The following is a 25693-nucleotide window of genomic DNA, read 5'->3' as shown; positions in this document are numbered from 1 at the left end:
TGAGGTGGTTTCCAGCTCAGAGGGACATGGCTCGGAGCTGGGGGTCAGGGCCGTGGGAGGGATGGGGTCAGGGGGGTGCCTGGGGGCACTGGGGCAGCTCAGCTCTGCAGGCTGCTGTTCTCTCCAGCCGTGCTGGCACAAGGGGAGCAGCAGCAGGGACCAGGCAAGGACCAAGGGGGCAGGAGCACAGACACCTGAGGCCAAGCTGTGGGGAAGCACTTGCTCACCTTGCCCTACGCATGAGCATCGGGGACCTCGTTCTTCCCCCGCTCCAGCAGACCACGGCTGGGTCTCTTTTCTTCTCCATGCCCCTCGCTGGGCTGACGTGGAGGCTGAGCCAGGGGGCAGCCCCCACTTTCCTCAAGAAGCCCTGGTGTCGTGCTGCCCTCGCAGGGCTCCTGCCACGTGCCCTAAGCAGAGCTGTGCAGCTCTGCCCAGCCGCCGGCGCCCCTGCCAGCAACGAAAAAAATGATACAGGCTGGAGCCCCTGCTCTGGGAGGGAGAGGGATTCTGAGCCTCTGCCTGCAGCCCAGGGATTCCCTTGGGTCAGCGCAGCCGCCATCAGCCTGAACCTCTGGGCTGCCGCGGTGGTGCCCTGATCCAGGGGGGTCTGGGCTGCCGGCTGCTGCTGGTGCCCTGATCCAGGGACCCCCTGGGCTGCAGGCTGCCGTGGCAGCGCCCTGACCCAGGGGCCCCCTGAGCTTCCAGCTGCCGCAGCGACGCCCTAACCAGGGGGGGCCCTGGGCTGCCGGCTGCCGCTGTGGCACCCTGACCCAGGGGACCCCCTGATCTGCCGGCTGCCACAGCGACGGCCTAACCCGGGGGGGCCCTGGGCTGCCGGCTGCCGCTGTGGCGCCCTGACCCAGGGGACCCCCTGAGCTGCCGGCTGCCACAGCGACGGCCTAACCCGGGGGGGCCCTGGGCTGCCGGCTGCCGCTGTGGCGCGCTGACCCAGGGGACCCCCTGGGCTCCCAGCTGCTGCGGCAGCGCCCTGACCCAGGGGACCCCCTGGGCTACCGGCTGCCCCGTCGGCGCCCTGACCCGGGGGGGCTGTGGGCTGCATGCTGCCCCGTCGGCACCCTGACCCAGGGGGGCTCTGGTCTGCCGACTGCCACGGCGGCGCCCTGACCCAGGGGACCCCTTGGGCTGTCAGCTGCTGCGGTTGCGCCCTGACCCAAGGGGGCCCTGGGCTGCCGGCTGCCGGGGCGACGCGCTGACCCAGGGGACCCCTTGGGCTGTTAGCTGCCGGGGCGGCGCCCTGACCCGGGGGGGGCCCTGGGCTGCCGGCTGCCGCGGCGGCGTCCTGACCCAGGCCAGCAGCTCAGACTCCCTCTCTGTCCCAGCAGCAGCGGCTGCTCAACCATTTAAAAAAAAATTAGGGGGTGCCGCTTTTTGGCTCCCCCAAATCTTGGTGCCCTAGGCAACCGCCTAGTCCGCCTAAATGGTTGCACCGGCCCTGCTCATAGGTTTCAGAGGAGCAGCTGTGTTAGTCTGTATCCTCAAACAGAACAAGAGGACGTGTGGCACCCTAGAGACTAAGAAATTTCGTAGGGTCTGTTGCCATCATGTGGCCATTTCATTTCACTTCTTATTGTTAAAAGGTTTGGGTACTTCACACAGAAACGTTATTTCCTTGGGAGAGACGGAGAAGTGGAAGCTGCATTGATTTAATCCTCTGAAAATTAGATAAGGATTAAAATATTCCCCAGATAGTTCAGTCCCAACCGTTCTCCCTCACTGCTGCCAGTGAAGCTCAGTTCTGTCCCAGGGCCCCAAGAACTGCTGGGTGCAAGTCCTGGGTCTGATGTGAAGTAAGAAAAAATAGATAATGGAGGTACCCTATTTCCTAGAACTAGAAGGGACCATTCAGTCCAGCCCCCTGCCTTCGCTAGCAGGACTGAGTACTGATTTTGCCCCAGATTCTTGAGTGGCCCCCTCAATAATTGAACTCACAACCCTGCATTTAGTAAGATAATGCACAAACCACTGAGCTATCCCTTCGCTAAATAATGCAGAGGTGACTCTGCCTGCCTAGACTTTTCAGTAGCTAAACTGAGACACACCATGCTTGGAGAAGGAGATACAGATGTGTTGTTTGATTGTTTTTCTCATGTTAAATGTACTTGATCATTTCCATAGCAAAAATATTTGTACGAGACCATGAAAAAAGGAAGAAACTGTGAAAATACCCATGGGAGAAAGGGGGTTTCTGACAGTTGGGGTAGATATGGAGATTTTTATGAAAGGGGAGAGGCCAAAGTAGGGCCTTTAGCTGGAGCAAAGAGGAAGGGTTTTTTGTGCAGTTTCATTTTAGCCAGCTTCATATCCTGTATTCCCTACTTCCCCATCCCACCAACATCTGGCCTAGCGCCTTCCCACTGGCAAAGCCACCTCTGACTCCTGAGACAGCCCTATTGGACTGGCCCTCCAGATCCCCCAGCACTCCCTCTTCTAGCTGGATCCCCTGGCAGCCAAAGCTCTCCGCAGAACTGCTGTGGTTGCTCCCCTGGGTCTCTGATCAAGGACGGCTACTGACTACTCCTGAGAATGCAGCTGAGAAATGACTCACCCTTCTCTAGATTCTCACCTGTGGGCTCTGAGGAGCAGGATGGGGCCTGTGTGATAAAGTCTATGTAACACTCCCCTCTCATCCCAGCCCTGGTATGTTGCCAGTAGCCTACTGTCCTTGGGTGACAGCCAAGGATGTTTCCTACCCTTCAGGAGACCCCAGCCTGGGACTAAAGTCAGCTTCAGGCTTCTCCTCTCTCCCTTCTTGGAATCAAGTTCTTATTTTTACCAAGAGTTAAAGCAGTCCAAACCCCCAGAAGCTGGATCAATATTCTCTCCCCTCTTTCTTTATGCCCCTGTTGTTATTTCATGGAATTTCTGGGATGGTAAAAAAATTGAGTTCACTCCAAGTGGAGGGTAAAGGAACTCTGAAAATCTCAGGCCCCAACCCCTGCTACCAGAATCACTGAGGTGCTGGGAATCTGCATGAGAAAGGGACTATGTGAATTGTCAAGGTGGGGAATGAATAACAATTTACAACTAGATCCACCTCCTTAACCACCAACACAGACTAACCCTGCTGCAGATAAAAGGGAAACTGGGAGTGATTCTTTGCTGTTCAGCCATGGAAACAGTGACCCAACTGCACCACAGTAAATGTGCTGGGGAAAGCTGGACTTCACAGGCAAGTGGAAATAGTAAATCCTAGAAACAGCTGGAGCCTCCATCTCATCATTTCTGCCACCAGGGTCAGGGACTGAGCTGTTCACAGAGCCCCACCACCCTCATGACTTTCCAGCAGGTGGTGGCAGCACCAGCCCCCCAATGCAGGGGAGAAGGCTGAGTGTATCTGACTGCCCCAACCCTTATCCACACCCCCGCACCCAGACAGAACCTCCCGGACTCTCGTGCCTATCTAACCACTCCCCACCCCCTGACAGGAGCCCCAGAACTCTGGACCCATACACCCCCCCGCTCTCTGCCTGCCACAACCACTCTCCACACCCCTACCTCCTGACAGCCCCCCCAAACTCCTGACTCATCCAACCCACCCAGCTCCTTGTTCCCTGACCCCCCCCGAGACCCCTAACTGTGCCCCCAGGACCCTCCTTGCTCCCTGTTCCCTGACTGCCCTGTCTCCTATCCACCCCCCACCCCTTAACAGACCCTGGGACTCCCAAGCCCCATCCACCCCCCCGCTCCCTGACTGCCCCCTCCAGAGACCTCCGCTCCAACCACCCCCCCGGTATCCCACCCCCCATCCAACCCACCCTGCTCCCTGTCCTCTGATTGCCCCTTGCTGACTCCACCCCCCCCAACCCCGGCCCCCTTACCATGATGCTTCCCGCTCAGTCGGAGCCCTGCTGCTGCGCGTGCAGCCCCACCCCCAAAGTGCTGCGCGCAAGGTGGCAGGGCAACGGATGAGCGCGGATCATCTTTCGCTCCCTGCAGAGCCAAATGCTGCCCCGCGGGAGTACAGACCCCTGTCCCCCAGAGTGCTGCACGCGCGGCGGCAGGGCTCGGGGGGAAGGCGAGGAAGGGGCCACCGGCTTGCCACGCCGGCAGGATTTCTAATGGCATACTGGAGTCCCGGCAGGCCCCAGCGTGCCATTAAAAATTGGCATAGGTTGCCGACCCCTGCTCCAGCCCAGCCTTCTACTGATGCATCTCAACGCACGGCTATGAAGGGTTTGAAGCTTTCATTGCTTAAGTTCCAGGACACTGAGGGATTTCAGCTCCCCTTTGTCCAGAGGAAACCTTCACCCCACTAACAACCAGGTTCTTGTCCATGGGATCACTGTAGGGGGCTGGGTCCCTGTTTGTCTATTCTCGCTATCTAGGACAAGCCAGGGCGCCTCTACAGAAATCCATGGCACACCCACATCTTGAATACTGCTATCATAACCTTAGTCCCAGATTTGGACCTTAGCGTCCAAAATATGGGGGTTAGCATGAAAACCTCCAAGCTTAGTTACCAGCTTGGACCTGGTACCTGCTGCCACCACCCAAAAAATTAGAGTGTTTTGGGGCACTCTGGTCCCCCTGAAAAACCTTCCCTGGGGACCCCAAGACCCAAATCCCTTGAGTCTCACAACAAAGGGAAATAATCCTTTTTCCCTTCCCCCCTCCAGGTGCTCCTGGAGAGATACACAGACACAAGCTCTGTGAATCCAAACAGAGTGAATCTCCCTCTCTGTTCCCAATCCTGGAAACAAAAAGTACTTTTCTATTCCCCCAGAGGGAATGCAAAATCAGGCTAGCAATCCAACACACAGATCTCCCCAATTTCTTCCTCCCACCAATTCCCTGGTGAGTACAGACTCAATTTCCCTGAAATTTCCCAGTAAAGAAAACTTCAACAGGTCTTAAAAGAAAGCTTTATATAAAAAAGAAAGAAAAATACATACCAATGGTCTCTCTGTATTAAGATGATACAATACAGGGTCAATTGCTTAAAAGAATATTGAATAAACAGCCTTATTCAAAAAGAATACAAATCAAAGCACTCCAGCACTTATATTCATGCAAATACCAAAGAAAAGAAACCATAGAACTTACTATCTGATCTCTTTGTCCTTACACTTAGAAACAGAAGACTAGAAAGTAGAAACTGCTTCTCCAAAGCTCAGAGAAAGCAGGCAGACAGACAAAAGACTCAGACACTCAATTCCCTCCACCCAAAGTTGAAAAAATCCGGTTTCCTGATTGGTCCTCTGGTCAGGTGCTTCAGGTGAAAGAGACATTAACCCTTAGCTATCTGTTTATGACACGCCCCCCAAATTGCAGACAGTGGGGAAGCTCACTGGCGGCGATTTCCTTCTAGAACTTGAAAATAAACAGATTAATACAACACATAGACCTTTACATATACTCCTAAGTATATAACTAACAGACTTCTACATTTTAAGAACACTTTTTAACTACTGAATTCTGGGAAACTCTCACGGGAGAGGGCATCAGCTACTTTGTTAGAAGCTCCTGTGATGTGTTGAATTTCAAAATCAAAATCTTGGAGAGTTAAACTCCAACGAAGAAGTTTCTTGTTGTTCCCCTTGGCAGTATGAAGCCACTTTAGTGCAGCATGGTCAGTTTGTAGTTGGAACCGCCGTCCCCAAACATATGGGCGTAGCTTTTCCAGGGCGTACACAATGGCATAGCATTCCTTTTCACTGACTGACCAGTGACTTTCCCTCTCAGACAGTTTCTTGCTGAGAAACACGACAGGATGGAAGTTGTGATCTGTTGCTTCCTGCATGAGCACTGCTCCTATACCACGCTCAGATGCATCTGTGGTTACTAGGAATGGCTTGTCAAAGTCCGGGGCCCTGAGCACAGGGTCAGACATGAGCATCGCCTTAAGCTGGGTAAAGGCCTTTTGACACTCATCAGTCCACTTAACTGCATTTGGCTGGGTCTTTTTGGTCAGGTCGGTTAGTGGGGCAGCGATTTGGCTGTAGTGTGGTACAAATCGACTGTAGTATCCGGCCAAGCCTAAGAAGGATTGGACCTGCTTCTTGGACCGTGGGACAGGCCACTTTTGGATAGCATCCACCTTGGCCTGTAGGGGGTTTATGGTTCCTCGACCCACCTGGTGCCCCAGGTAAGTCACTCTGTTTTGGCCTATTTGACACTTTTTGGCCTTAACAGTTAGTCCTGCCTGCCTGATGCGCTCAAAGACCTTTTCCAGGTGTAGTAGGTGTTCGGGCCAGGAGTCTGAAAAAATGGCCACATCATCGAGGTAGGCAACTGCAAATTCTCCCAGTCCAGCTACTAGACCATCTACCAGCCTCTGGAAGGTGGCGGGTGCATTTCGAAGGCCGAAAGGAAGGACATTGAATTCATACACCCCCGCATGGGTGACGAATGCTGACCTCTCCTTGGCAGGTTCATCTAGCGGTACTTGCCAGTACCCCTTGGTTAAGTCTATTGTAGAGATGAACTGGGCACGTCCCAACTTCTCCAATAGCTCATCTGTGCGTGGCATTGGATAGTTGTCCGGACGAGTTACCGCATTTAGCTTACGGTAGTCCACGCAAAAGCGTATTTCCCCATCTGGTTTGGGTACCAGAACCACTGGAGATGCCCATGCACTGGTAGATGAGCGGATTATACCCATCTGTAGCATGTTCTGGATCTCCCGTTCTATAGCAGCTTGGGCATGAGGAGACACCCGGTAGGGTGGGGTTCTGATTGGGTGAGCATTACCTGTATCAATGGAGTGGTATGCCCGTTCAGTCCGTCCTGGGATGGCTGAGAACAATGGGGCGAAGCTAGTGCACAGCTCCTTGATTTGTTGCCGCTGTAGACGTTCCAGGGTGGTTGAGAGGTTCACCTCTTCCACGCCACCGTCTTTTTTCCCGTCGTAGTAGACACCGTCAGGCCACTCAGCATCATCTCCCTGGACTGTAAACTGACAAACCTGTAAGTCTCTGGAATAGAAAGGCTTGAGAGAATTAACATGGTACACTTTAGGCTTTAGTGAGGAATTGGGAAATGCTATGAGGTAGTTTACAGCTCCCAGGCGCTCTTGGACCGTGAAGGGCCCTTCCCATGATGCTTCCATCTTATGGGCCTGTTGCGCCTTCAAGACCATAACCTGGTCTCCTACCTTGAAGGAACGTTCTTTGGCATGTCTGTCATACCAGGCCTTTTGCTCTTCTTGAGCATCCTTTAGGTTCTCTCTAGCAAGGGCTAAAGAGTGTCGGAGGGTGCTTTGTAGGTTGCTTACAAAGTCCAGAATGTTAGTTCCTGGAGAAGGCGTAAACCCCTCCCATTGCTGCTTCACCAACTGTAATGGCCCCTTAACCTCGTGACCATACACAAGTTCAAACGGTGAAAACCCTAAACTGGGATGTGGTACAGCCCTGTAGGCAAACAGCAACTGCTGCAACACTAGGTCCCAATTATTGGAGAATTTGTTGATGAATTTTCGTATCATGGCCCCCAAAGTTCCATTGAACCTTTCCACCAGGCCATTGGTTTGATGGTGGTACGGGGTGGCAACCAAGTGATTCACCCCATGAGTTTCCCACAGTTTTTCCATGGTCCCTGCCAGGAAATTAGACCCTGAATCTGTAAGGATGTCAGAGGGCCAACCTACTCTGGCAAAGATGTCTGTTAGGGCCAGGCACACAGTGTTAGCCCTGGTGTTGCCTAGAGCGACTGCTTCTGGCCATCGGGTAGCAAAGTCCACTAAAGTCAGTACGTACTGCTTTCCTCTGGGCATCTTTTTTGGGAAAGGGCCCAGAATATCCACAGCTACTCGCTGAAATGGGACCTCAATTATGGGGAGTGGCTGGAGAGGGGCTTTGACCTGGTCTTGAGGCTTTCCCACTCTTTGGCATACCTCACAAGACCGGACATACTTGGCAACGTCCTTGCCCATCCCCTCCCAGTGGAAGGACTTCCCCAACCGGTCCTTGGTTCTGTTCACCCCAGCATGGCCACTGGGATGATCATGGGCTAAGCTTAAGAGCTTCCCCCGGTACTTAGTTGGAACCACCAACTGTTTTTGCGGCTGCCATTCTTCCCGGTGTCCACCAGAAAGAATTTCCTTGTATAAAAGTCCTTGGTCTATAACAAACCGGGATCGATTAGAAGAGCTGAGAGGCGGTGGGGTGCTCCGTGCTGCCGCCCAAGCTTCCTGAAGGCTGTCATCTGCTTCCTGCTCAGCCTGGAACTGTTCCCTTGAGGCTGGGGTCACCAGTTCTTCCTCAGACTGTGGACTTGGGCTTGGTCCCTCTGGAAGCGATGTAGGTGATGGGGTTGTTTCCGTTGCTGGTGAACCGCTCTCCGCTGGTGCACCTGAGGGTATTTCAGGCTCTGGCTGAGCCTTTTGGGTATGGCTGTCTGTTGCTTCTGCCAGTTGTGGCTCGCTGGCGCCCTCTGGCATTGAGTTTGAAGATGTGGTTGCACTTGCTGGTGCTGGTTGCTGTTCCAGTTCCGGGCCTGGGACTGGAGATGCTGTGGCTGTTTCAGTGGTAGGCATGGAATCCGGGTCCACTACCTCTGTCTGGGTCTCTGGTAACACAGACGGGGCGTCTGTGGACGGCTCAGGAACAGGAATGGGTCTGGAAGCTTGCCTGGTTTGGCTACGTGTAACCATTCCCACTCTCTTGGCCCGCCTCACCTGGTTGGCCAAGTCTTCCCCCAGTAGCATGGGGATAGGATAATTGTCATAGACTGCAAAAGTCCACATTCCTGACCAGCCTTTGTACTGGACAGGCAGTTGAGCTGTAGGCAAGTCTACAGCTTGTGACATGAAGGGGTAAATTGTAACTTTGGCCTTTGGGTTGATGAATTTGGGGTCAACGAAGGATTGGTGGATAGCTGACACTTGTGCCCCCGTGTCTCTCCACGCAGTAACCTTCTTTCCGCCCACTCTTAAATTTTCCCTTCGCTCCAAGGGTATTTGAGAGGCATCCGGGCCTGGGGATCTTTGGTGTGATGGTGGTGTAATGAATTGCACTCGCATGGTGTTCTTGGGACAGTTGGCCTTGATATGTCCCAGTTCATTACACTTAAAGCATCTTCCATCTGATGGGTCACTGGGCCGAGGTGAGTTACTGGAGACTGGTGAGGTTGAAGGGTAGGGTATCTGTGGCTTTACTTGGGTGGTATGTGGGGTCTTTGGCTGTCCTCGGTTGTAGGGTTTATGGTCTGTGTGCCCCCTGGGGTAATCGTTCCCCTTGACAGTAGCTTTCTTGCTTTCTGCCAGTTCCATCCATTTGGCTCCAATTTCCCCCGCCTCAGCGATATCTTTGGGATTTCCATCTTGTATGTACCGTGTGATGTCTTCAGGAACACCATCCAAGAACTGCTCCATTTGTATGAGGAGGTGCAGTTCTTCCAAGGTTTGAATGTTGTTTCCTGTTATCCAGGCCTCATAGTTTTTTGCAATGTAGTAGGCGTGTTTGGGAAATGACACCTCTGGTTTCCACTTTTGGGTTCTGAAGCGCCGACGGGCATGATCTGGGGTTATCCCCATTCTGTATCTGGCCTTGGTTTGAAAAAGTTTATAGTCATTCATTTGCTGCTTAGGCATTTCAGCTGCCACCTCTGCTAAAGGTCCACTGAGCTGTGACCTCAATTCTACCATGTACTGGTCTTCGGGGATGTTGTACCCAAGACAGGCTCTTTCAAAATTTTCCAAGAAGGCCTCGGTGTCATCACCTGCCTTGTAGGTGGGAAATTTCCTGTGCTGTGGAGTAATAATTGGCGCCGGGTTGTTAGGGTTGGCTGGCACATGCAGCCCAGCTTTTGCCAAGTCCAGTTCATGTTTTCTCTGTTTTTCCTTCTCTTCATTCTCTTTTTGGTGCTTTTCCATTTCTCGGCGGTGGGCCAACTCTTCTTCTGCTTGTTTCCTTCGGTAGGCCACCTCTTCTTCTTCTAGTTTTCTTTTGTGTGCTGCCTCTTGGGCTGCCTGTTCTCTTTGGAAGGCTGCCAGTTTCATGCTTTCTTCCTTTTCTTTCATCTCCATCTCTTTTTGTTTTATTTCCAGTTCCTGTTTGTGTTTTTCCATCTCTCGCCTGTGTTCAGCTTCTTTGATTTGTTCTTCGGCCTCAATTTTTGCCTTAGAAGTCATGGTTCCTGTTTTCTTGTGTTGGGGTGCCCTCCGGTGTTTATCTTCTGAACTGCAGGTTCTCTGTTGCCTCCTGAAGTCTGCCTAGCAACAGTGCCTTTAGCTAATTTTCAATGTTAAGTAAACCTGAAAAACCACTTTATTTGCATTCATATAGTGCTGGTAATGACTCTCAATGGGAGTGCTATTGTGTGACAAAAGACCCTCAACAGTCTCTTAATGGCTTCTCGCTTAACATGCAAGCCACAAACTGCCAGAGAGAGCAGAAAAAAAAATTCTCTCTGGTTCCCTTTTAAAACCAACTGTTTCTCTCTGCTAAAAAGCCCTTAGCAGAGAAAAGAAAAATATAATATTCCTACTGGCTTCTGGATTCTGTCTATATCCCACCCGCTGCACACCATATCATAACCTTAGTCCCAGATTTGGACCTTAGCGTCCAAAATATGGGGGTTAGCATGAAAACCTCCAAGCTTAGTTACCAGCTTGGACCTGGTACCTGCTGCCACCACCCAAAAAATTAGAGTGTTTTGGGGCACTCTGGTCCCCCTGAAAAACCTTCCCTGGGGACCCCAAGACCCAAATCCCTTGAGTCTCACAACAAAGGGAAATAATCCTTTTTCCCTTCCCCACTCCAGGTGCTCCTGGAGAGATACACAGACACAAGCTCTGTGAATCCAAACAGAGTGAATCTCCCTCTCTGTTCCCAATCCTGGAAACAAAAAGTACTTTTCTATTCCCCCAGAGAGAATGCAAAATCAGGCTAGCAATCCAACACACAGATCTCCCCGATTTCTTCCTCCCACCAATTCCCTGGTGAGTACAGACTCAATTTCCCTGAAATTTCCCAGTAAAGAAAACTTCAACAGGTCTTAAAAGAAAGCTTTATATAAAAAAGAAAGAAAAATACATATCAATGGTCTCTCTGTATTAAGATGATACAATACAGGGTCAATTGCTTAAAAGAATATTGAATAAACAGCCTTATTCAAAAAGAATACAAATCAAAACACTCCAGCACTTATATTCATGCAAATACCAAAGAAAAGAAACCATAGAACTTACTATCTGATCTCTTTGTCCTTACACTTAGAAACAGAAGACTAGAAAGTAGAAACTGCTTCTCCAAAGCTCAGAGAAAGCAGGCAGACAGACAAAAGACTCAGACACTCAATTCCCTCCACCCAAAGTTGAAAAAATCCGGTTTCCTGATTGGTCCTCTGGTCAGGTGCTTCAGGTGAAAGAGACATTAACCCTTAGCTATCTGTTTATGACAACTGCGTTCAGATGTTGTCACCCCACTTGATAAAAGATATATTGTAATTGGAAAAGGTTCAGAAAAGGGCAACAAAAATGATTAGGGATATGCAGCAGCTTTCATATGAAGAGTGATTAATAAAACTGAGACTTTTCAGCTTGGAAAATAGATGATATAGGTCTATAAAACAATGATTGGGTTGGAGAAAGTAAATAAGGAAGCGTTATTTACTCCTCTAGACACAAGAACTAGGGCTCACCAAATGAAATGAAGAGGCAGCAGATTTAAACCAAACAAAAGGAAATATTTCTTCACATAACACACAGTCAACCTGTGGAACCCTGGGGCACCTTGGGTCGGCCACTGTAAGAAGACAGGCTACTAGGCTAGATGGACCTTTGATCTGACCCAGTGTGGCCAGTCTGATGTTGTATACTTATGAACTGGGGTGTATGAGCACCCAGGGCCCTCTGTGGAGCTGCCCTTCTCCTTCTATGCTCTCATGTTTCATTGACTCCAGCCTTTTTTTTCTATTCATCGTCAGCATCATTGTAAACAAGCTGGCCTCACCTCCTTTCCCCTCCAAGAACCAGTGTCCCCTGTCTTGTGTAAATCACTGACCTCTTTCCTCTCTCAGCACTGACTGCTCCTCCATGTCCTTGTCCCTCCCTTGGTGCTGATGGGACCCTTCTCTCCAGTCCTTCCTCATCAAGCAGCTCAGTGGATGGGAATCTTAGGGTCACCATGGTGCTTTAGGAGCAGAAACCCCTACAGAGCTTCCATGCAATTGGCACTTTGCCCTCACTGCTCAGGACTGAAACTTGTGCAGGGAGACTGGCTGGGCCACATGCCAGCTGGGCATGAGCAAAGCAGCAGAGGTGAAAGGCAAATGTGGGGAGTGAGCTCAGGGCCTGATACATGCAAAGCAGGCACTGTACCACTGAGCCACATCCCCAAACAGACCTTCTTTGCTGACTGTTACAGTCAGAGCTGCTCTTTCCAACGCATCCCATGGCTTATACGCTTCATGGGAAACCCTTTCCCCCCAGTCATGCTCTCATGCAGGTTACTGGTTCTAGGGGTCACTTTGCAGCAGGGCCAGATTTGATGTGTGGGGCAGAGAGTGTGTGCGCCCTGGACTCAAGGTTAGCTCAAAAAAAAAAAGACAAGAGAAAAACTGCTGGCTGGGAGCTAAATATGCTGGACAATGGGTTGGGATTCTTCTATGCTCAGTTTTGTTATGGAGCTGGCGGTCTCCCAAATGATGGTCTGTTCCTTCCCTCAAAATGCCGGCTAAACCTCTCCTTTTGAATTTAAAGCTCCATGAAAGGAAAAAAAATAACGAGGAAGAAATCATAAAAGCTATGGATGTATTTGAGAAAAGACTTGGAGCAATAAGAGACCAAGAGAGAGAAAGCAGCACTGTTTCTGAACCAGGGACATTTTGCATATAAAGCAAATGTGATAACCACTACACAACAGAAACCAGCTACTGTGAAACCTGGAGCCCTTTTCTAAGGCTTTCTCAGTAGCTGCTACACCAGCTGATTTCCCTTTGAAGAACAGGAGAACAAAGGCCATCAAGAACGTATGTTTTTTGGATGAGCCAAGAAAAGGGAGTAGCATTGTGCCCCTCAGGTAGGCCCTGTTCATTTCCAGGTCAGAAAGCAAAACTCTTCTGCAAGAATATCCAAATAATATTGTTTCACGTCACTTCAGAAGTACAGTTGTGTGGCAATTAAATGATGATTCTAAAGTTTCATAAAAGCAAAGAACTCTAAACACAATAGTGTGGGAAATATGGATGTATCTCAGAAAATGGCTTGGAATGAAGAAAGACAAAAATTGATCGGTCGAGAGAAGAGGCCCTGTTTCCCCCTGGTTTGGAGCTTCTCTCACAGCTACTGGAATAGAAAAGCTAAGCAAATAGGGTTCTATTGTTCCAAAGGAGATTGAAGTGAGGCCATTTTCTCCAGATATAATTAAATGGTAATATCAGGAGTGGGATTTGAAACCACGTTTCCATGCAGAGACCAGAACACCCAAAGGATTAGAAAAAATGAGTCTCATAACTAGCGCTTTAGACCCGTCCACCATCCTGATACTACAAAGAATGTGACTTATCAACCCTAGTTTTCATTAATAGTTGATGAACTCTTTAGGGAGGTTGAGATGGCACATCTCTTTCAACTCCTAGAGACCTTCCACAGCACAGCTGATTTTTAAACACACTCACCTGGACCTAAAGTTACAAGTTTCCTGGAGCTCCATGAGTTCTGTGGTATTATAATCTCCCTGCTCGCATTTTAAGTGAACAAAAGATGGGTGCTAGCATTCTGAGACAGTAATGGTGAACCTCAAAATCCTGCCCTGTGGGCCAGACAGTTAAGCAATCAGCACCCATAACCTCTGCCATGATAGCATCCCATCTGGCAACAACTCACTGCTCAATAGCTGGGGTGTGAAATCCTCATTTCTTTGTTGTTCTGTCACTGTAGTCCCCACTTTCCTATTGCTTGTCTGTATAATCTCTGTCTGGTTCTGTGATTGTTTCTGTCTGCTGTATAATTAATATGTTGGGGGTAAACCAATTAAGGCAGTGGGGTATAATTGGTTAGATAATCATGTTACAGTATGTTAGGATTGGTTAGTTACATTTCAGTAAAATGATTAGCTAAGGTATAGCTAAGCAGAACTCCAGTTTTACTGTATAGATTGCAGTCAATCAGAAAGTAAAGGGGGGGAATGGGGTAGGGGAACTGGAATTATGTTTTGCTAAGAGGGGAATGGGAAGAAGGACACAGACAAGCCTTTGTGGTGTCAGAGCTGGGAAGGGGGATACAGAGGAAGGAAACTGGAATCATTGCTTGCTGGAAGTTTACCCCAATAAACATTGAATTGTTTGCACCTTTGAACTTCGGGTATTGCTGCTCTCTAGTCATGCAAGAAGGACCAGGGAATGGGAGGGTGATGGGATAAACCCTCTAACTAGTACGTTTTTCAGGGTGTAAAAAACCCCAGAGCCAGTATAATTAAGCTGACCTAAGCCATGGTTAGATAGTGCTAAATGAAAGGAAAGATTGTTCTGTCAATGTAGCTATTACAGGGATGGAAAACCCCTCCCCTCACTGTAGCAGCTGTCTACTCCCCAGTGCTACAGCAGTATTTTAAGTGTAGACAGCCTCAGAGTGAGACCAGATCTGGCTCCATGGACGCTCAGACAATAAGACACCAGCAATGACAATACACTAATGCTTCTGTAGTTGGCAACATTTGAACCTGCGTGGGGAAACCCCAATGGATTTCTAGTCCATCACCTTAACCACTCGGCCACAACTAGTTGATATACTGTCTCAGTCCCCTAATCATTTTTATTGCCCTCTGCTGGACTCTCTCCAGTTTGTCCATATCCCTTCTCATGTGGGTCCCAACCCCAAAAGTACTCACATTTCACCCCATTGGCCCCAAAACGCCGTCTTTTAATATGTAAATAGGGTGCTACCATGGTCAAGTCACTCCCGAGCTCTCCAGCGGAGCCTGCTGGCAGAGAACAAGGTGAAAATTAGCCAGGATGTCACTCAGTCAAATCCCTGTGCTCCCCGCAGGTGGTATTGGAAAGCTCCAAGATGGCTCATTTCCCTTTCTCTCATCAGCTTCAGGCCCCAGGGTTACAAATGCACAAACCAGCTGGGATTCTCCCCTGGCCTCAGGGTGTGGGGCTGCTCTGAGGGGATGGACTTGCACACTTGGGCTATTAGTACAAAGATACAATTTCAATTTCTCTTAGAGAAATTGGAGGGCAATTTATATTTGGTAAAAATCTTATTTAGTGAAAGGAAAGCTGCAGTGACAGCCTGGTTACTGGGGTGCAAAACACCTTCCTCCTGGGAGAAACAAGAAACAATTTTCGTGGCACATGCTCCACCTCTGCAACCAACCTTTGCTACCTCGCTCCATAACACCACACACACACAGAGCAGCCTTTTACTTCTCAGAACCAAAACACACCCTGAAAGAGATCCAACGGCATAAGATTAAGGCCAACAACTGAAGCACTAACAACAACTCAAAGAGATTCAAAAACGCTTCTGTCTTTACACACCAGGGACAGCAGGAAGGAAACCAGCAGGCACAAGCACGGGCCAGCAAGAACCAAACAATGCGGGGTTATGCAGATAAGTAGTGTCTGGCGGCAGTAGGGAGAGCAGTGAGATGAACCGAAGGAGCCGGGCAGAGAGAATTCTCTGTGTGTGGACAGAATCCGGTGTGAGGAGTTCGTGCGGGGAGTGCCTGCACCGGAGTCACTTTGGGGCAGTGATTGCCACTGAGCTATGTAGTGACAAAAGGTGTGTGAATGGGGTGTGGTGCCTGGCTGGGAGCAGCTTGTGGTGATAAGAAAAGGGGTGGGAGCAAGAGGTCCTGTCCTAGCAGGAGGCGTATACCCTGAGAGGGTGTTTTGTGGGTGCAAGTAGCTTTGGGGGTTTCTTGCAATGACCAGGGTTGTCTGGTGGGTGCAGCTAGAGCCCTCCTAACCCCACTAATTTTCTCTGTGTTGTGGGGTGGGGTGGTGGATTCTGTGATGTCACAGTCCCTGGGGGAGGAGTTTGAATCATAACTCCAAAGTGGGAGAACAACTCCCCCCACTCCTGCTCAGTCTCCACTAGGGGGCTGGGCTGGGCTCTCGAGGGAGGGAAGCACAGGGAAAAACAGTCTCCCCTATGGAACCCAGGAGTCCTGGATCCCAGTCCCCCTGCTCTAGACCCTTTCTACTTCCAGAGCCAAGGATAGAACCCAGGGGTCCTGGTGTCCAGCCTCTCCCTGCTCTGACCACTAAACCCCACTGCCCTCCCAGGGTGGTGCAGGGGTCACTGGGTCTGTGTCCCAGCTCTGCTAAGGGTCTTGACTGATTTTCCCAAAGTGCTTCCTTCTGAATCTAGCCGACGAAGTGGGGATTCACCCACAAAAGCTCATGCTCCAATACGTCTGTTGGTCTATAAGGTGCCACAGGACTCTTTGCTGCTTTTACAGATCCAGCACATCTGCCCCCGCTGCCCAGTCACTGCCCACCCCCGTGTGGGGGCACCAGCACTGTGCCGAGTCATGATGGGAAATTGTCCAAGCTGGCCCAGGGGAGACGTGTGTGTCCCTGCTGCCCTCTGCTGAGCCCTGCTCTGTGTGTGTGAGTCTGTGACACTGTTTGTATCAGTGTGTTGCTGGGCTAACCAGTAAGAAATGGCTTTGCAGGATTTTGTACTCTGCAGCAAGTGACACACACACACACACACAAAGGGACTCACACAATCCCAAGAACGCTCACACACAACACACCCAGAGGGACATGTTAGTCCAACCCCCAAAGAAAGAAACAATCACACCCGCAGCCACACTCACACTCACCCCCCCTACACACACCATACTATTCACAAAATTGTGCTCAGAGACACAAGCGCACACAGTTCACTCCCACTGCTCCAAATACAAGGACCTCCTGCCCCATACAGCTGGACAGCTACGAATGAGAATGATCCCCTCATGCTAGATCATCTGCTTGGCCCCCCACTCCCTCTTGGGGCATGCTGTGTGGCAGAGGGCCTCCATGTGCTGCCTGGGGTAGGGGCAGTGCACAGAGCTGCCTTCCCTCCCGGGTCTATTACAGGAGGGGAGGGGGGGTCTTTTGGCCTGTAAGGTGCAGCAGGTTGGACTAGATGATCACATTGCTCCCTTCTGACCTTAAAGGCTCCAAGTCTAAAAGGGAGAGGGAAGTAAAGGAAGTTTTAAAAAAAAAATAAACCAAACATTGTAATACCAGGATAACTCCACCTGCTCATTGTCTAGTCCCACCCCTTTCTTCCTCCATTGTGTGTTGAACGCCCTGCAGGACATTGATTCTCTCATTCCATTGCTAAACTGATACAATGTGACTGAAATTAAACCAATTCCCAGGGGAGAAAACATCACATCATTGCATTGGCTGGGAATTGAACCCAGGTCAACTGCTTGGAAGGCAGCTATGCTCACCACTATACCACCAATGCCTCTGGTGAAAGGGCCACTTATGCTTGCCCAATGAGGCTAGAGCAGCATTGAGGAGATTTTCAGCCTGTTAAAATGTACTGGATTCTCATCACTGAAAAAAAACACCTCCATCTTCACTTGAGTTTGAACCATCAGCCTTTCAATTAGCCACCAAAGCTGTTAATCACAGGAGATGTCTACACTACGAGTATCACAGCATTCCTTCTCAGATCTGAACCTTAGAGTTCAGAAAATGAGATACTAGCATCTGAATCCTCTAAGCTTAATTACCAGCTTAGATTTGATAGCGCTGCCACCACCTAAAAATATAGTGTTTTGGAGCACTCTGACCTCCCCAGCCTTCTCTGGGGATCCCAAGAACCCAGATCCCTTGGGTTCTTAAAACAAGGAGTAATAAACCATTCCCCCACCTTTCCCCCTCCTAGAGTTTCCCTCCCTGGGCTATCCTGAGAGATACTGATCCAACCTCTTAAATCACCATACAGAGAAGCATCTCCCTTCCTTTCCACAAAGAGGCAAACAGATTCAAGGAAAACAAAGAGAGATTCTTTCTCTCCCCCTCCCGTCTCCCCCCCACCTGTTCTGGTGAGTTATCCCAATCCCCTGGAATAACACAAGGGAAACAAGGAAAAAAAATCAATCAGGTTCTCTAAAAAAAGAAATCTTTTAATAAAAGAAAGGAAAAAGTAAAGAATTAGCTCTGTAACTTCAAGATGTAAATATTACAGGGTTCATAGTCTCATAGACTCATAGGTCAGAAGGGACCAATATGATCATCTAGTCTGACCTCCTGCACAAGGCAGGCCACAGAACCCTACCCATCCACTTTTATAACAACCCCTAACCCAGGACCAAGTTATTGAAATCCTCAAAATTGGTTTGAAGACCTCAAGCTGCAGAGAATCCACCAGCAAGTGACCCGTGCCCCACGCTGCAGGGGAAGGCAAAAAACCTCCAGGGCCCCTGCCAATCCGCCCTGGAGGAAAATTCCTTCCCGACCCCAAATATGGCGATCAGCTAAACCCTGAGCATGTGGGCAAGACTCACCAGCCAGCACCCAAGAAGGAGTTCTCTGCAGTAACTCTGTTCCCATCCCATCCAACATCTCCCCGCAGACCATTGAGCAGACCTATCTGGTGGTAATCCAATTGCCCAAATTAATGATCCTATCATAACATCCCCTCCATATACTTATCAAGCTTTGTCTTAAAGCCAGAAAAGTCTTTTGCCCCCACTACTTCCCTCGGAAGGCTGTTCCAGAACTTCACTCCCCTAATGGTTAGAAACCTTCGTCTAATTTCAAGTCTAAACTTCCTAATATCCAGTTTATACCCATTCGTCCTCGTGCCTACATTAGTACTAAACTTAAATAATTCCTCTCCCTCCCTAACGTTAACCCCCTTGATATATTTATATAGAGCAAGCATATCCCCCCGCAGCCTTCTTTTGGCCAGGCTAAACAAGCCAAGCTCTTTGAGTCTCCTTTCATAAGGCAGGTTTTCCATTCCTCGGATCATCCTAGTAGCCCGTCTCTGAACCTGTTCCAGTTTGAATTCATCCTTCTTGAACATGGGACACCAGAACTGCACACAGTATTCCAGATGGGGTCTCACCAGCGCCTTATATAACGGTACTAACACCTCCTTATCCTTGCTGGAAATACCCCGCCTGATGCATCCCAAAATCGCATTTGCTTTTTTAACAGCCGTATCACATTGGTGACTCATAGTCATCCTGCTATCAACCAATATCCCAAGGTCCTTCTCCTCCTCTGTCGCTTCCAACTGATGCGCCCCCAACATATATCTAAAATTCTTATTATTAATCCCTAAGTGCATGACCTTGCACTTTTCACTATTGTATTTCATCCTATTACTATTACTCCAGTTTACAAGGTGGTCCAGATCTTCCTGAATAGTATCCCTGTCCTTCTCCGTGTTAGCAATACCCCCCAGCTTTGTATCATCCGCAAACTTTATTAGCACATTCCCGCTCTTTGTGCCAAGGTCAGTAATAAAAAGGTTAAATAAGATCAGTCCCAAAACCGATTCTTGAGGGACTCCACTAGTGACCTCCTTCCAGCCTGACAGTTCACCCTTCAATACAACCCGCTGGAGTCTCCCCTTTAACCAGTTCCTTATCCACCTTACAACTTTCATATTCATCCCCATCTTTTCCAATTTAACTAACAGTTCCCCATGCGGAACCATGTCAAACGCCTTACTGAAATCTAGGTAAATTATATCTACCTCATTTCCTTTATCTAAGTAATCCGTCACCTTCTCAAAGAAGGAGATCAGATTGGTTTGAAACGATCTACCTTTAGTAAATCCGTGTTGCAATTCGTCCCAATTACCATTGACCTCTATGTCCTTAACTACTTTCTCCCTTAAAATTTTTTCCAAGACCTTACATACTACAGACGTCAAACTAACAGGCCTATAATTGGGACAAACCCTCTAACAAGTACGTCTTTCAGGGTGTGAAACTCCCCAGAACCAGTATAATTAAGCTGACCTAAGCCATGGTTAGATAGTGCTAAATGAAAGGAAAGATTGCTTTGCCAATGCAGCTATTACAGGGATGGAAAACCCCACCCCTCACTGTAGCAGCTGTCTACTTCACAGGGCTACAGCAGTATTTTAAGGATAGGCAGCCTCAGAGGGAGACTAGATCTGGCTCCATGGATGCTCAGGCACTAAGACAGCAGCAATGACAACACACTAATACTTCCGTAGTTGGCAGGATTCAAACCTGCATGGGGAGACCCCAATGGATTTCTAGTCCATCACCTTAACCACTCGGCTACAACTAGTTGATATACAGCTATTGCACTACACAATGGTTCTGTTCTCGCAGAATTGTCACTTCAAATGGCTCAGACCAGCTCCCCCAGCACACTCACTGCTGTGCATTAGTCTAAGTGTGCCCATGGTGAACAGCAAGAGTTCCTGCCCATTTCCCTTCCAGCTGGAGCATGATTAGTGTGTTTGTGGCTAACGACATTGCTATAGATTGTTGTTCATTCCCCACACTGACAATTCAGACAGTCCCTTTCCTATTCGAATCTCCACCATATCATTCCAATAGCCGGGGGGAGGATTTCTCTGGGGCACTGAAATGTTTCAGGGGTTGGTGTGTGAGCTCAGCCTTGCATTCCATCCCTGATGTTTCATGGACTAACAACAGCAGCAGAAAGAAAGAGCCGAGCCAATATCTCCCTGGCAGGGATGCAGGTGACCCTGTCCCCTCTGTCTGACCATTGCCATTGCAGGACAGAAGGGTTCACTGCAATCGAATGCCCTGGCTCAGACAAGAGACACAGGGAGGTTTTACTGTTATTGGATCTGTGCAAAGGAAATTGTGGCTCTGTGTGAAATTGGGGAGGGAAATGAAACGTCCACATGGTGGCCCAGTGTCTTAAGGAATGTGGGCGATGGACTCTGGCTGAGAAATGATTTAACAGGAATTTATATCAATGTATTGCCCTGATTAAAAGCTATGGCTGTAAGGTGCCACTGTTGTTAGTACTTGAACCTGCGTGGAGACATTCGAGTGGGTGTCAAGTCCATTACCTTAACGAGGGGTAGTTGATTATTTTGTCAAGATCCAAATTTCTTGGTCAAGATCTAGTCAATGTCTAGATGACAGAGAAAATAATACACTGATGATAATAAGAAGAATATAGAAATATTTACAGTTGCTATGGGCATAACTATGATGATTGTTTCATGTTTCACTCTTTATATCTGACACCACCATCACCTTTCCCTTTAGCCTTGTAGTTTATCAAGGGTAAAACTAAACATCTCTTCAGATACAAGGGAGTGTTTGTGTTTGTGTTCATTCCTGTGAGTTACACAGGGGCTTGATGTAGCTGCTTTCAATCCTCCGGCTCTGCCCTGATAAGTAACGTTTCACGGTGTCACTGAACTGAAGGAGGGAGATCATTTTTTGACAGATTACGCCTCCTCTTAAAGGTGTTTGTCTGGCTGGCAGCCCTGGTTCCCAGGTCTCTCCTGAGGGAAGAAAGTTTCTGTGCAAAATACTAAAACTTTTAACAGAGAGGAGGGAAAAGCGATGGCCACATGATGGGGCCAGTATGTACCACAACATGATTATTTTATGTGGGATGACTCTGAAGATTGACTGATCTCCACTTCTTTGGATTTGAAGAGATGTTTAGTTTCGTACTTGAGAACCTGTAAGGCTGAAGCAATTTTACGGATGATGACACTATGATCGCAGGGTTATTCAATGTTGTAGAAATCATTAAAAACACTTAGTTTCAACTTGAGCTGCCTGTTATTAAAGGCTGGTTTCCCCACGTCAGTTCCATAAGCTCTGCTAGAAAGGCCCTGGGTTCTCTCCTGCCTTGGTGGTAACTAAAGGCAATCGTCCCCTGCTGCCCTTGGCTTCAGGCTGATTTTTCTGGGGAGGGGATGTGGAATTGGTTTGTTTGCTATTGAGAGGGAGCCGGGCCAGTTCTCAGGGAACGAGAACTCCTAGCATCTTCCCTGCCCAACCCAGGCTGCTGCCCTGTCCCAGCCTCTGTTCCCCTGGGAGCCCTGCTTGTTTGACTCTAGAGCAGGCTGGGAGTAGCAGCTGGGGCAGAGGACAGCCTGGGCTGGGCAGATGCTAGGAGCAGAGCACCAGAGGCCTCTACTGGCTCCCTCCTCCCCACCCACACCCTGGGACAGCAGCCTGGAGCCAAGGACAGTGTCCAGTGGGGGGTTCTCTTTTTCCTCTTCCTGGGGTGAGCAGGGACCCGGGGGTGTTTCTTGCAGGGCGGTTGGAACTGAATTGGGGAACAGGCTTTTAATAACAGGCAGCTCAAGTTCAGACTAATTTTGTTACAATTTTCTTTGTAATGTAAAATAATTCAAAAGTAAATGGGCAGGAATGATTGGAACTCTTTTCTCCCTGTCGTACAAAGAAATGGCTTTTTGGCTTTTCATGATACATGAGTCAGGTTCGTTCACTGTGCAGAATCAATGTGCACAGAAGCCTGTTGTGTTTCATTTCTTTAGTTCTGCTGCCATCATGTGGCCATTTCCTTCCCCTCCTTTCTGTCCAAAGTGAAGAGCCCAGTTCCTGCAGGGAGAGAAGGACATCTTTCTTCTTTCCTTCCTCAAAAGCCCCCTTCCTTGGAAAGCCCTTTCCTGGGTCTGAGTGGGGAACAGCCATTCCTGAGGATTAATTTCACACCATATTTGGGGTTGATATATAGATTTTACAGCCAGACTAGATCACTAGATACCTCTGCTCTGACCTGATTCAGAACAGAGTCCAGAGAATTTTACCCAGTGACTCCTACACCCACCCCAAGATCTTCTGGCTGAGCGAGGAGGGCTCATTCAGAAAGTCATCGTGTTTGGATGTGAAGGTGGGAAATGATGGGAAAATTGGTCCCTCTTTCAAGTTTCAATGTTGTAACTTCTACATCTAGATCGGGGTGGCCAACCTCAGCCTGAGAAGGAGCCAGAATTTCCCAATGTAACCGCCAAATGTGCACCTTTGTATGCAACTACTGAGTCAATTGTGAACCTTCCCATCATTATCCCTCTGAAATAATGATGTGATGGATACTTGGCTGTATATCCCAGTGTGCCCTGCACGTCTACAAGCTGCATTAGCCAATCCAACCATTCGGCACTTGCAGATGGGCACCTCTGTACTGTGCCTGAGTCTTGTACAGCTATGAAAGGCTGGTAGATGCCAATATTTCCCTGTCTTTTTAACCTGCACTAATACCAGGCCAGGCCAGGGCTGGGAAGAGAGACAGAGCAGCAGGTTTCCCATATTGTATCCATTTCCCTTTTTCTTGACCAGTTTCTCCTCTGCATAACTTGTACTTTCTTTATTGTGAGCCTGGCTAACTCAGCTGGTAGAGTGTCAGACTTTTAATCTGATGGTCCAGGCTTCAAGTCCCTGGTGAGGTAATAAACTACTCACTATATCTTTAAACATTGTTCTTCTGATGTCCTCTTTGGTGTTACTTTTTCTCTTCAAGACTGTGCCTTTCCTAAGAAGGGCCTTTGTGTGTGTGGGTTTGAAGGGGCAACTTCCTGACATCCTCACTGTCCTTGCAGCCTGGAGGAGTAAAGGCCTCTGGGCACACAGCATGTTCCTCCCCTGCATGCACACGCACACACAGAAAACAAAACAGAATATCTCTAAGGAATTAGAATCACCTGCGGCCTTCCTCTATCCTGCTGGATCCCCAAATGATGATGCTCTTCAGCCTAAACCCATGTCCCCTCTAGTCCCAGTGACCCTCAGTCCCAATCCACTGCCCCTCCTATGCACACTGCTCCTCACTCCCAACCAGAGCCTACTCCTCTTCACCCTTCTCCTCTATCCCAACCCACAGCCCCCTCCTATTTCCAGTGCCCCTCAATCCCAATGCACAGGCCCCTCCTATAACCAGTGCCCCTCAATCCCAAACCACGGCTCCCTCCTTCCCTCCAGCAGCAGGTGCTTCAGACTCCCTCAGGAAGATTTTCTTGCAAGGTTTCATGTATGAGTCTGCATGTGGATTTTACAGTGCATTGGAAATATGTTGCATTGCTTGCCAAAATGATCACTTTTGGCTCGTGTTGGATTCCCAGTCTCCTTGTTATTGGGACAGGAGAAAGAAAGATTTGTTATCCTTGTTGTGTGAATCAAGGGCAGCACAGCTGTGCTTGGCAGACCCCGATTGAGGGACTCACCCTCAATTCAATAGCACTTTTTAGGCAGGGGACAAGGGTTCCAGGACCAAGTGGGCTGGGGTCCCAATACTAAAATTTAGGTGTTAAATCAACTTTAGGACAGGGTGGCAGTGGAGGGATGAGTGAGTTCCTAGACAAGACGGTGATGTACAGTGCCTTCTTATTTTCCCTCTTTTCCACCCAGGATGGCAGGTGAACTCTACAGAGGCACCTCTGGGCTTGCACTGACTAAGGACAACAGCTGTGAGTGGAGTAACGTGGGGGCTCATATTTAAGGACTTTTGGTTGCTGGACTTACAAACCGTAGGGATAAGGACACTGCCCAGCTTATTTGGGGGTGGGTCTTTTCCTCGTGGTTTATGTTTATGTGTTGGGGCTGCTGACATGACTTCTGCTAACCCTGGGCTTACATTGCAATGTAGACATATCCTAAGAGGGCATCTATACTGTGATAAAATCCCGCTTACCTGGATGATCTGATTTGGGCTCCTGGGGATCAGACTGGAGCCCTGGCTTGGAAACCCTCACTCCTTGTGGGGTCTCAGAGGCTGGGCTGAAGCTCAAGTGTCTACACTGTAATTTTATAACCCTGCAGCACAAGCCCCACAAGCCTGAATCAACTGACTCAGGGTTTGAGAATAGTGACTTGGGTGTGTTAATGGCAGTGTAGACATAATGTTCGGCTATGTCCACACTGCAATGAAACACCCAAGGCTGTCCTGTGCCAGCTCAGGCTCCTGAGGGTTTTGGCCGTGGGGTGGTAAATTTGCACTGTAGACATCTCATCTCAAGCTCAATATCGGGCTCTGGGAGCCCTCAAGGTTGGGAGGGAGTTTAGCAAGCAAAAAAGGTAAAATGGCAGTGGAGTAATACGCTGGACTCAGTGCCATTTCTCCATTGGTCTGTCTGCTTTGGGGCAGGGACAATAACACGTCCTGCTGCATTCGTTATTTCAAAGGGTGGTTTAGGATTTTCATTCTCACACACGGTGCATGAAGCAGGGCTCAACCCTTGGTGCAAACTAAATGAGCTGCTCACAGATTCTGACAGCCACAATGAGCAATTGGTGTGAGAGCCCAGACCTGCCCCTGTCCCAGAGGGAGGAGGGTCATCTGTGAGAGGCTGGACCACTGACCTATCAGCTCTTAACTCCCAAACTTTCAGTAATTCTGTTATCAGTGCCTGTGAGTATAATTAAAACTGCCATACTGGGCTGGACCAAAGGCCCATCAAGCTCTGTGTTTTGTCCATTGGCAGTAGCCAATAACAGGTGTCTCAAGAGTTAATCAACAAGGCACCACTGGGAGTTGAACCCAGGATCTCCTGCTTACAAGATAGGGGCGTTAATCAGCTAAGCCATGGTGCCCACCTGTGATTGAAGCACACTGTCTGCCCACACCTGTCTCCCTGCCATCCCCACTGGGGCCTGACAAGCTTTGCTTGTGTTTGGATTCTCCAAAGCAGAGAAGCAGGTGAGCTTTTCCTTGCAAGCTCTGTGTGTGTGTGTGTGATTCTTTGGCCAGGTCTGCACTACAAAGTTATTTCAGCATCATTATATTGCTCAGGTGTGTGAAAAACACACAACGCTCCCATGGTCAG

The 25693-nt window shown here is 49.1% G+C and overlaps 1 protein-coding gene and 4 non-coding genes across 5 annotated transcripts in view; 2 read left to right on the top strand and 3 right to left on the bottom strand.

Moving 5' to 3' along the window:
- The window catches only part of LOC127040989 (uncharacterized), a 113289-nt gene that overhangs the window by 45154 nt on the left and 42442 nt on the right, over positions 1-25693 (top strand). The gene's annotated exons all lie outside the window — the stretch shown is intronic.
- Positions 14604-14685, bottom strand: TRNAS-AGA (transfer RNA serine (anticodon AGA)). The gene has a single exon. It is a non-coding gene; the product is annotated as a tRNA-Ser (tRNA).
- TRNAG-UCC (transfer RNA glycine (anticodon UCC)) lies at positions 17309-17380 on the bottom strand. The gene has a single exon. It is a non-coding gene; the product is annotated as a tRNA-Gly (tRNA).
- On the bottom strand, positions 20115-20196 carry TRNAS-AGA (transfer RNA serine (anticodon AGA)). The gene has a single exon. It is a non-coding gene; the product is annotated as a tRNA-Ser (tRNA).
- TRNAK-UUU (transfer RNA lysine (anticodon UUU)) lies at positions 23251-23323 on the top strand. The gene has a single exon. It is a non-coding gene; the product is annotated as a tRNA-Lys (tRNA).

The sequence above is a fragment of the Gopherus flavomarginatus genome (assembly GCF_025201925.1).
Source record: "Gopherus flavomarginatus isolate rGopFla2 chromosome 13 unlocalized genomic scaffold, rGopFla2.mat.asm SUPER_13_unloc_1, whole genome shotgun sequence".
Classification (NCBI taxonomy): domain Eukaryota; kingdom Metazoa; phylum Chordata; order Testudines; family Testudinidae; genus Gopherus; species Gopherus flavomarginatus.
Note: the sequence above shows the minus strand (reverse complement) of the source record. Positions and strands in the feature narration are given on the sequence as shown.